The 12,716-nt window shown below is 37.0% G+C and overlaps 1 protein-coding gene across 2 annotated transcripts in view; it reads right to left on the bottom strand.

Moving 5' to 3' along the window:
* Positions 1–12,716, bottom strand: part of LOC145514141 (uncharacterized) — a 959,076-nt gene that overhangs the window by 158,373 nt on the left and 787,987 nt on the right. The gene's annotated exons all lie outside the window — the stretch shown is intronic.

The raw sequence follows: 12,716 nt of genomic DNA, 5'->3' as shown, positions 1-12,716 counted from the left end.
CTCACCTGGCCAGATGCTGCACCCCACAACGTCCCTTCTTGGCAGGTAGATTATTTGGAAGACTCTTGAGAGTCCCTTGGACAGCAAGGAGATCAAACCAGTCAATCCTAAAGGAAATCAACCCTGAATACTCATTGGAAGGACTGAAGCTGAAGCTCCAATACTTTGGCCACCTGATGTGAAGAGCTAACTCATTGGAAAAGACCCTGATGCTGGGAAAGACTGAAGGCAGGAGGACAAGGGGGTGACAGAGAATGAGATGGTTGGATGGCATCACCGACTCGGTGGACATGAGTTTGAGCAAACTCCAGGAGTTAGTGAAGGACAGAGAAGCTTGACGTGCTGCAATCCATGGAGTCGCAAAGAGTCAGACAACTGAGCAACTAAACAATCATTTTCATAATATATTTTATCTAACTCAATAAATATGATATTATCATTTCAACATGTAACCTATACAAAATTATTGAGATATTCTCAATTATTTTTCCATTAAGCCTTCATAGTTGGCTGTGTGTTTCATGATAAGTTGCTTCAGTCATGTCCGACTCTGTATGACTCTGAACTGTAGCCTGCCAGGCTCCTCTGTCCATGGGATTCTCCAGGAAAGAACACTGAAGTGGAGATTACCATTCTCTTCTCCAGGGGATCTTCCCACCCTAGGGATCAAACCAGGGTGTGTTGAAGGTAGCTGGGCAAGGATACAAATCTGTCCACCAGCATGCTGGCTATTGTGGGAAGTTCTGAAACCCTAGCCACCTGCAACTATGCTCACTCACCAGGTGCAGGGGCTCCAGATCCATGATTCCTTGGCCCCTAACCCCACCATGGGCTGGCCAAGATCAGATTCTGAACTCCTGCACCTGCCACAGAAACCCCAGGATGAGTTTCCCCCACCATTGGGGTAAGTTCAGGACCCACTAGGGTGTGGCTTCAAACAAAAATAAGTGGACACCAACCCTGGGATCATAAGGATCCTTCAGCCCACTATGCCAGGACTCATCTCACTTACCAGGAGGAATATCAGCCTACAACCCCACTAAGCCCTAGACCCACCCACCAGGAATCCAACACACTCTGAATTCCCTGGACCCAACACAACTACTAGTGGACTGGCACTAACCTCAGTACGCGCCCTCACCCACTAGTGGGTGGACACAGGCCCTAATACCCAGTGGGCCTCAGCCTCAGCCACCAGTGATCAATACTAGCCCGAGAATCACTGGAACCTAAAGCCAGCTGTGTCAATATCTGGATTAAACAACCAGTATATTGTCCAGAAGCAAAGTATACATTTCTTTTTTAAGGGCAATTGGAACATTCTCGAGGTTGAATCACATGATAGGAGACACAGAAATAAGTCTCAGTTTTCAAGTTTGAAATCATATAAAATATCTTACTGAATCATAGCATATGAGACTAGAAATGAACTACAAGGGGGAAAAAAACAAAAGACAAACATGGAGGCTGAACTAACACTACTACACAAGCAATGGTCAGTGAAATCATCAAAGAGGAAACTGAAAAATGCTTGCAGACAAATGAAAATTTATTCAAAATCTGAGAGACGAAGTACAAACAGTTCTAAGTAAAGTTTCTAGTAATACAAGCTTACCACATATCCCAGTAGACACCCTGAGTCAGCCAACTTGAAATGGAGTACATTTTTGTGTTTTTAATACAATGAATGTTTAACATTTTGGGTACAAACTAGCGAAAGCTCTTCTGATTTTCTGTAATCTATATGTTCTTGACTTAATGATAAATCAAAGGTGTTTTCTATGCTTTTAATTTAGTGGTTCTATAATAGTTTGGGTTCAAAGATTGTTAAGAAAGCATCTGATAAGGCTCTGGCATTAAATGTTTCTTATTATAATTCAACCCATATAGGAACTGAAGCATAAAACATGTCTTTACCATTTTCTGAAATTATAATTGGATCACTTATACTTAGCAATATTAATGTCTCCAATATTTAGCACATATTGAAGAAATATCAACAATGAGCTTCCCTTTATTTTTTGGTGAAAGAAATAAAAAGCGTTCTAGATATTCTAATCAGAAAACGGAAAGTGAAAAAAAAATGCTCATGTAGTATCTTAATTCTTTAATCACAAAATTATACAAATAACATGTTTAAAATAATGAAATGAGCTCTTATAAAAGAAAAATCAAGGAAAAATCTAATATCTGTTCCTATAGGTAAGTCCTCAGAGGCTAATATTTATCCTTTCTCTTGTAAGTGTTAACATCTGTTTTTATAAATAGTGTCTCATGACATTTTTGTATTTAATCACTAAGTCATGTCTGACTCTTTGCAAACCTATGGATTGTAGACTGCCTGGTTCTTCTGTGTATGGGATTTCCCAGGGAAGAATATTGGATTGAGTTGCCATTTCCTTCTCCAGGGGATCTTCTTGACCCAGGAATTGAACCCTAGAGTCCCACATTGGCAGGCAGATTCTTTACCACTGAGCCACCAGGGAAGTCCATCTTATAAACTTAATTATTAGCATTAAGAAATCAGATTAAATACCCCATTTTTAAATCCTCTGAAACACAGGGTTGGAAGATAACAGAATATGAGTAACCTATAACTATAAAATCTCAAATATTTAAGTTCAGTATACATGCTGCAGCTGCTAAGTCACTTTAGTCGTGTCCGACTCTGTGCAACCCCATAGACGGCAGCCCACCAGGCTCCCCTGTCCCTGGGATTCTCCAGGCAAGAATACTGGAGTGGGTTGCCATTTCCTTCTCCAATGCACGGAAGTGAAAAGTGAAAGTGAAGTCGCTCAGTCGTGTCTGACTCTTCGCGACCCCATGGACTGCAGCCTACCAGGCTCCTCCGTCCATGGGATTTTCCAGGCAAGAGTACTGGAGTGGGGTGCTATTGCCTTCTCCGCAATATACATGGCATTCACATATTTGAAATGTCTGCTGAAGAGCTATCTCTTTAGAAAGAGGGCGATGACCATACCTTAACCAACAGCACCCCACACCACACTCTCTGGATTGTGCATTGTTTCTCTTCACTGTGCTTATTCCTTCCACTGGTACATTAATTTTATACTTATTTAATTAACTTGCCCATTAATTCAGTTCAGTCGCTCAGTCATGTCCAACTCTTTGTGATCCCATTAATCGCAGCATGCCAGGCCTCCCTGTCCATCACCAACTCCTGGAGTTTACCCAAACCCTGTCCATTGAGTTGGTGATGCCATCCAACCATCTCATCCTCTGTCGTCCCCTTCTCCTCCTGTCCTCAATATTTCCCAGCATCAGGGTCTTTTCCAATGAGTCAGCTCTTCGCATCAGGTGGCCAAAGTATTGGAGTTTCAGCCTCAGCATCAGTCCTTCTAATGAACACCCAGGACTGATCTCCTTTAGGATGGACTTGTTGGATCTCCTTGCAGTCCAAGGGACTCTCAAGAGTCTTCTCCAACACCACAGTTCAAAAGCATCCATTCTTCAGCTCTCAGCTTTCTTTATAGTTCAACTCACACATCCATACATGACCACTGGAAAAACCATAGCCTTGACTAGATGGACCTTTGTTGACAAAGTAATGTCTCTGCTTTTTAACATGCTGTCTAGGTTGGTCATAACTTTCTTTCCAAGGAGTAGCGTCTTTTAATTTCATTGCTGCAGTCACCATCTGCAGTGATTTTGGAGCTCCCAAAAATAAAGTCTGTCACGGTTTTCACTGTTTCCCCACATATTTGCCATGAAGTGATGGAACCGGTTGCCAAGATCTTAGTTTTTTGAATGCTGAGCTTTAAGCCAACTTTTTCACTCTCCTCTTTCACTTTCATCAAGAGGCTCTTTAGTTCTTCTTCACTTTCTGCTGTAAAGGTGGTGTCATCTGGATATCTAAGGTTATTGATATTTCTCCCAGCAATCTTGATTACAGCTTGTGCTTCATCCAGCCCAGTGTTTCTCATGATGTACTCTGTATGTAAGTTAAATAAGCAGGGTGACAATATACAGCCTTGACGTACTTGTTTCCCTATTTGGAACCAGTCTGTTGTTCCACGTTCAGTTCTAACTGTTGCTTCCTGACCTGCATACAGGTTTCTCAAGAGGCAGGTCAGGTCATCTGGTATTCCCATATCTTTCAGAATTTTCCACAGTTTATTGTGATCTACACAGTCAAAGTCTTTGGCATAGTCAATAAAGCAGAAATAGATGTTTTTCTGGAACTCTCTTGCTTTTTCGATGATCCAATGGATGTTGGCAATTTGATCTCTGGTTTCTCTGTCTTTTCTAAATCCAGCTTAAACATCTGGAAGTTCATGGTTCATGTATTGCTGAAGCCTGGCTTGGAGAATTTTGAGTATTACTTTACTAGCGTGTGAGATGAGTGCAATTGTACAGTAGTTTGAGCATTCTTTGGCATTGCCTTTCTTTGTAATTGGAATGAAAACTTACCTAACCCAGTCCTGTGGCCACTGCTGTGTTTTCCAGATTTGCTGGCATATTGAGTGCAGCACTTTCACAGCATCATCTTTTAGGATTTGAAATAGCTCAACTGGAATTCCATCACCTGCACTAACTTTGTTCGTACTGATGCTTCCTAAGGCCCACTTGACTTCACATTCCAGGATGTCTGACTCTAGGTGAGTGATCACACCATCGTGATTATCTGGGTTGTGAAGATCTTTTTAGTACAGTTCTTCTGTGTATTCTTGCCACCTCTTCTTAATATCTTCTGCTTCTGTTAGTTCCATACCATTTCTGTCCTTTATTGAGCCTATCTTTGCATGAAATGTTCCCTTGGTATCTCTAATTTTCTTGAAGAGATCTCTAGTCTTTCCCATTCTATTGTTTTCCTCTATTTCTTTGCATTGATCGCTTTTGTATAAAGAATAAAGAAGGACCTGTGCTAGATTAGAGGTGATTTGAATGGCATGAAAGTAATGTGCAATACATGGTTGTCATTGCATATTGGTTTAAGCAAACTATTAAATTATTAAGACAAACTTGATTTCAAGAACAAATGGAAATCATTACTTGGAAAAATAGGGTACAAAAGAGCATATACAATATGATCACAATGTAGTAAAAATAAAAATATATATATACATACACACAGACTAAAGGAAAAGTAAATGTCTACAATAAGCTTTTCAGAATGGCAAATTGCCAACATTCATTGGATCATAGAAAAAGCAAGAGAGTTCCAGAAAAATATCTACTTCATTGACTATGCTAAAGTCTTTGATTGTGTGGATCAAGCAAACTGAAAATTCTTCAAGAGAAGGGAATACCAGAGAGCTTACCTGCCTCCTGAGAAACCTGTATACAGGTCAAGAGCAACAACAGTTAGAACTAGACATGAAACAACTAACTCGTTCAAAATTGGGAAAGGAGTACATCAAAGCGGTATATTTTCACCCTGCTTATTTAACATGCAGAGAACATCATGCAAAATGCTGGGCTGAATGAAACACAAGCTAGAATCAAGATTGCTAGGAGAAATACCAATAACCTCAGATATGCAGATGAAAACATGCTTACGGCAGAAAGCGAAGAGGAACTAAAGAGCCTCTTGATGAAAGTGAAAGAGAAGAGTGAAAATACTGACTTAAAACTCAATATTCAAAATTGAAGATAAAGGCATCTGTCCCATCACTTCATGGCAAATAGATGGGGAAACAATGGAAACAGAGACTTTATTTTTTGAGGCTCCAAAATCACTGCAGATGGTGACCTCAGCCATGAAATTAAAAGACGTTTGCTCCTTGGAAGAAAAGCTATGACAAACCTAGACAGTGTATTAAGAAGCAGAGATATTAATTTGCCAGCAAAGCTCTGTCTGTTAAAGCTATGGTTTTTCCATTAGTCATGTATGGATGGAGAGTTGGACCATAAAGAAGGCTGAGCACCAAAGAACTGCTGCTTTTGATCTGTGTTGTTGGGAGAAGACTCTTGAGAGTCCCTTGGACTGCAAGGAGATCAAACCAATCAATCCTCAAGAAAATCAATCCTGAATATTCATTTAAATGACTGATACTGAAGCTGAAGCTCCAATACTTGGGCCACCTGATGCAAAGAACCGACTCATTAGAAAAGATCCTGATGCTGGGAAAGATTGAAGGCGGGAGCAGAAGGGGACGACAGAGGGTGAGATGGCTGATGCATCACTGACTCAATGGACATGAGTTTAAGCAAACTCCGGGAGATGGTGAAGGATAGGGACCCCTAGCCATGCTGCAGTCCATAGGGTTGCAAAGAGTCAGATACAACTGAGCAACTGAACAACATCAAATTATCTTAGAATAGTATAACCATGATGTTTTCATTCTGTCATTTTCATTTATATATATTTTCTTTCTACAGTATCTATGTACACATGTTTGTGTAATAAAGGTTATATTACTTTAAAATGTGAATCAAGAAATAAAGCATATTGATAATTCCTAATATTGAGTTCATGAATTCATTTTAGCATTCACCTTCTTTTCATTGTATTTCAAATATCTCATAATGAATATATGAATTAATTCAATGCTGAAACAATATGTTTTTTGTTATGTAGTAGCTCGGCATGGAGAATGTCACTTTTGAGCCATTTTTCTCCACCTTGACTCAGTCCCTTTCCACTTTTAGCCCTTTCTTCTCATCCTTCTGCCTTGGTTCCTGAGTCTATAATAGGCAGCAGTCTTTCATTCCGGCTCCTCGGCAGTGGGACGGTTCTCCCTAGCTGAGCTGTATCTTCCCGACTCTCACCCAGTGCCATTCTGTGAAGGAAATGAGAACACCGAGGAGCCTGCCTCTTTTTGTCTCTTGTGTGTACTGTCACATTACCTGAGTAAAAGTCCTGATTGTTACTTTTAGCTGGACTCATTTTCCTTATTGATCATCTTAAATATGTTCAATAGTATCCAGCAACTTGATTGAACTTATTCACCTTTTCATTCTAATATTTTACTATTTTTCTGGCTTATATTTTTGGACTTGTTTTATAGAAAGAGATTTCTATTGCCCAGAGAAAATAATACTGTTCCTTCCATTCTAGTATGTACCTCATTTTCTTTCCTCTATGTGTTCGAATGCACACATTTTGTACAATGATGAATAATAGTGTGGTGATGGATATTCTTTTGAAGCCATGACTTTGAAGGAAATGCTAGAATTTGTTCCCTCTTAATTTTCATTTCTATTTCTTATAGATGTAATTTTAAAAGATTATAGATCTGCATGTATCAATTTCCTACACTATTGCAGCTTATAAAAAGCTTTTATATATATCAACTTATATCCATGTGTAACACTCTATTTATCCACTATTAGAAAAAAAAATTCACTGCAGTATTTGACCACAAATAAATCATATATAATTTCAGAAATTGAAGCTTAAACATGTTATTTTATAAAGTAGTTGAGTAGAAAATTAAAATTCTATCAAGTAAAAATCATAGATTAAATGACTATATATTAAGTGAAAAACTTGATTTACAAGGAAGTCATTAGATTTTTAAATTCAACAAATAAAGTTAAATACAGCTAAATAGCATACTACCTAATAAAAAGGACTGTAACAATACACGTTGTAATTGGTATTCAGGTATGAAATTAAAACACGCTTGCTCCTTGGAAGAAAAGTTAAGACCAATCTAGACAGCATATTAAAAAGCAGAGACATTATTTTGTCAACAAAAGTCCATCAGCTTTGTTTTTCCAGTAGTCATGTATGGATGTGAGAGTTGGACTATAAACAAAGCTGAGTGCTGAAGAATTGATGCTTTTGAACTGTAGTGTTGGAGAAGACTCTTAAGAGTCCCTTGGACTGCAAGGAGATCCAACCAGTCCATCCTAAAGGAGATCAGTCCTGAGTGTTCATTGGAAGGACTGATGCTGAAGCTGAAACTCCAATCCTTTGTCCATCTGATGCGAATAGCTGACTCATTTGAAAAGACCCTGATTCTGGGAAAGATTGAAGGCAGGAGGAGAAGGGTACGACAGAGGATGAGATGGTTGGATGGCATCACCGACTCAATGGACATGAGTTTGAGTGAATTGTAGGAGTTGGCAATGGACAGGGAGGCCTGGCCTGCTGCAGTCCACGGGGTCGCAAAGATTCGGACCTAACTGAGCAACTGAACTGAACTATTCTGATATATAAGAATTATATTGATGCTACCACACACACACACACACACACACGTGTGTGTGTTTTTGGGGCATGCACTTAGACTATGTGAATATATTTATTTTAAAAATGAATAAGTCTGCTAGAATGGAGAGCCAAGTCCTATGTGTTTTCTCATACTATAGAGAAAGCATACAGTTTAGGAATTCTGAATTTCCTTTAAACTCATCAAAAGAAAATTTAAACCTTCTGAAAAATAATAAAAGATTAAAGAAGAAAAATTAAAATTGAATATGGAATTTGAAAAATATATTTTATCTACAAGTTGTTGGTTTTTTAATTAAATTTTTTGCTTATACGTTCTTAGGTTTAACCAGTTTCACAGATCATTTCAGCAGTACACTTTCCAGCAAATTAGCCCTGAAATAGTGTGAGGTTCATCAAAAGTTCTTTTACCCAAAGATTCTCAGAATTGGGTTGGCCAAAAAATTCATTTGGATATTTCCATAGCTGATGTGGGAAAATTGAATGAACTTCTTGGCCAACCTAGTAAAAATCTGAAGAGGCCAATTTAATAATAAGGAGGTTGAATCAATAACCAAAAATTGCCCAATAAAAAAAAATCTAGAACCAGAATGGCTTCACTGGTGAATTTAACCAAATATTTAAGAAAGAATTAAAACTAATTCTCCTTAAACTCCTCTGAAATATTGAAGAAGAGAAACACTTTCAAATTATTTATTAGGCCATTATTAACTTGACACTGAAGCCAGACAAAGACATCATAAGAAAATAAAAATACAGGCCAATATCCTTGATAAATATAGATGTAAAAATCCTCAACAAAATGCTAGTAAAGTAAATTCACTAACACGTTAAAAGGAACACACACCATGAGAGTGTGGGATTTATCCTTGGGATAAAAAAATGGTTCAACATACATGAATTAATAACTGTGATATGCCACACTAAAATAAAGAAGGATGAAGATCATCAATATTTGTAGAAAAAGTATTTGACAAAGTTCAACATAATTTCATAACAGAAATCTAAAAAATTAGGTACAAAATGAATGTGTCTCAGTAGAATAAAGGCCATGTATGACAGGCCCACAGCCAAAAATCATACTCATCAGTGTTAAACTCAAAGCATTTCCTCTAAGATCATGTACAAGTCATGAATGCATGTTCTTGCCTTTTCAATTCAACACAGTACTGAAGGTTCTTTTTTTTTTTTTTTTGAAGGTTCTAATTAGAGTAATTAGGCAAGTAAAAGAAAGAAAAAGCATTCAAATCAGAAAGGAAAATCTAAAGTTGCCTCTGTTTGGATATGACTCTATTATATATAGCAAATCCTAAAGACTCGATGCAAGAACTGCTAGAGTTAATAAACAAAATCAGTACATCAGGAGGATATAATATCAACATGCAAAAATCAGTTGCATTGCTACATAGTAACAATGAACATCCAAAAAAGAAATTACAAAAAACAAGATCCCATTTACAATAGCATCAAAAGAATAAAATAATTAGGGATAAATTTAACCTATGAGGTAAAAGATCAGTACATTGAAAGCTATAAAACATTAATGAAAATAATTGAAGAAGATATAAAATAATGGAAAGATATCCTGTGCTCACGGATCAGAAAAATTAATATTGTTAAAACTAGTATTAAAATTAAATTAATATTGTTAAAATGTCCATATTATCCAAATCTATGTACAGATTCAGTGCAATACCTATCAAAATTCTGATGGCATTTTTCACAGAGATAGAAAAAGCAATCCTAAAATTCATTTGGAACCACAAAAGACCCTTTATAGCTTAAAGTAATCTTGAGCAAAAAGACCAAAGCTGGAGGGATCACATTTCAAAGGTAATCAAAACAAAATTGCCATAAAAACAGACAGAAAGATCAATGAACAGAAAAGAGAGCCCAGAAATCAACCCATGCATTTATGGTCAACTAATTTTCCATAAAAATGTTGAGACTACACAACAAGGAATGGATAGTCATTTCAATAAATGGTGATAGGAACATTGAATATCTTCCCCAAATGGATTGATGTCTTAAATTTAAGAAATAAAATCATAAAACTCATATAAGAAAACATGGGGTAAGTTTCCTTGACACTGGTCTTGGATGATTTTTTGGATTTATTGCCAAATGTACAGGCAACAAAAGCAAAAATAAGCAAGTGGGAATACATCCAATTGTAAACTTTTTTCATAGGAAAAATCAATCAACAAAATGAAAAGGTAACCTATGAAATGGGAGAAAATACTTGCTAACCATATATCTGATGATGGGTTAATATCAAAAGCATGTAAGGAATTTTTACAACTCAGTAGCAAAATAACCAAATAAATTGATGCAACAAAGGGGATAAAGGACCTAAATAGAAATTCCAAAGAAGGCTGACAAATGACCAACAGATAGATGAAAAGGAACTCAACATCACAAACCATCAGAAAAATGCAAATAAAGATTACAATGAGATATCACCTCTAATTTCTCAGCATTTCTATCATCAAAAAGATAACACCAAGTGATAATGAAGATGTGGAGAAAATGAAATCTTCATACACTCTTGGTGGGAATGTAAATTATTATAGTCACATGGAACAGTATGGGTGTTCCTTAAAAAAGTAAATATAGAACTACCATATGATCCAGCAATCACACTCCTGGATCACTGGAATGAGAAATGAAACCATTGTCTTGAAGAGATATCTGTACTTCTGATTTTATTGCAGTGTTATTCACAATAGCTATGATATGGAAACAACCTATGTGTTTATCGAAGGATAAATGGATTAATAAATACAACACATACACTTGGAGGAATATTATTTGGCCATAATAAAGAAGGAAATTTTGCCATCTGTTATAACATGGATGTACCCAGAGAGCATTATCATAACTAAAATAAGCCAGACAGAAAAATACTATTTGTGTCACCTAAATGTGGACTCAAAAAAAAAGAAAATTCAGACTCAGAAAGAGTAAATAGAATGGTAGTTACCAGAACCTGGGGGATGGGGTGATGCTGGTCAAAGAGTACAAGATCTCAGTTACAAGATAAATAGGTCTGAGAATCTAATATACAGCATGATGATATAGTTAATAGTCTGGGAGATAGTGAAGGTCAGGAAAGCCTGAAACGCTGCAGTTCATGGGGTTGCAAAGAGTTGGACATGACTTAACAACAATGTATTGTATACTTGGGGCTTCCCAAGTGTCACAGTGGTTAAAAAAAAAAAAATCTGCTGCCAATGCAGGAGACACAAGAGACACGGGTTCAATCCCTGTGTTGAGAAGATCCCCTGGAGTAGGAAATTGCAACCCACTCTAGTATTCTAGCCTGGAGAATTTCATGGACAGAGGAGCCTGGTAGGCTATAGTCCATGGGGTTGCAGAGTGGGACATGACTGAGCACAAGTACAAGCAAGCATTGTATATTTGAAGTTTGCTGAGTAGATCTTAAACTTTCTCATCAAAAATAGATAACTAAATGAAAGAGAAAAGATAGTTGTGAGGTGATGAAAAATGTTAGTTGCTCAGTTGTATCTGATTCTTTGTGACCCCATGGATTGTAGCCCACCAGGCTTTTCTGTCCATGGGATTCTCCAGGCAAGAATACTGGAGTGGGTTGTTATTTCCTCCTCCAGGCAATCTTCCCTACCCAGGGATCGAACCTACGTCTCCTGTGGCTCCTGCATTGCAGCTGGATTCTTTACCTGCTGAGCCATCAGTGATGGATGTATTTATTAATTTGATTCTGGTAATCATTTCACAATGTATCCATATATCAAATCATCATGTTGTACATCTTCAAATGTATTTTAATTGTATCAATTATATCTCAATAAAACTGGGAAACAAAATAATTAACTGTAGTCTCCTCATACATTGTAGCTGTCAGTAGGTGTTCCTAATTTTATATTTGGCAAGATGGATGAAAAAATATATAGTCAGATATGCAGATAAACAGGCAGATGAACAGACAGACAGATGGATAGATGGACTATATCTATATAGTGTGTGTATGTGTGTGTACATATATATATATATATATATATATATATGGACAAACAATTATTTGGCACTTGGATCTGCAAATTTATATCTTTTATAAACTGCTATGTATTGTTGGATGCTTAATTTATAAGGGCATAGCAGTTCCAATGAAAGAAAAGTAAAGTCTTTTGATTTTCATGTGCTTTATGTCTCAAAGTCTATAAAATTTGTTTTGATGTGTATGTTTTACTATAGTAGTTAATAATGTAGACAGTTGAATCCCTCTTTTCACATTTCTGTTTCTTAAGTATTTTCAGTCTTGATTAATGGGCTGCTTCCTGCCCCAAGTTGTACACATAGAATTCAAATTTTCCTGCCAATAATTCTTATTTTTACCTCATGTCTTTAATTTACTTCAGCATGTTTTTACATTTGATATAAAGGGAGGTTGTTTCATTTCTGATTCTCTAAGCAGAAGTCCCCAAGACAAATCAGAACTGCAAGAGATTTATTGGGGGAAAATGCCTATGAAGGAAATAAGAATGTGAGCAGGAGTAGGTGATAGGAGACTTCAGATTATAATAGATTTCCAATACAC

Source organism: Giraffa tippelskirchi, chromosome 7 (genome assembly GCF_054371585.1).
Source record: "Giraffa tippelskirchi isolate mGirTip1 chromosome 7, T2T-mGirTip1v1.2.pri, whole genome shotgun sequence".
NCBI lineage: Eukaryota > Metazoa > Chordata > Mammalia > Artiodactyla > Giraffidae > Giraffa > Giraffa tippelskirchi.
Note: the sequence above shows the minus strand (reverse complement) of the source record. Positions and strands in the feature narration are given on the sequence as shown.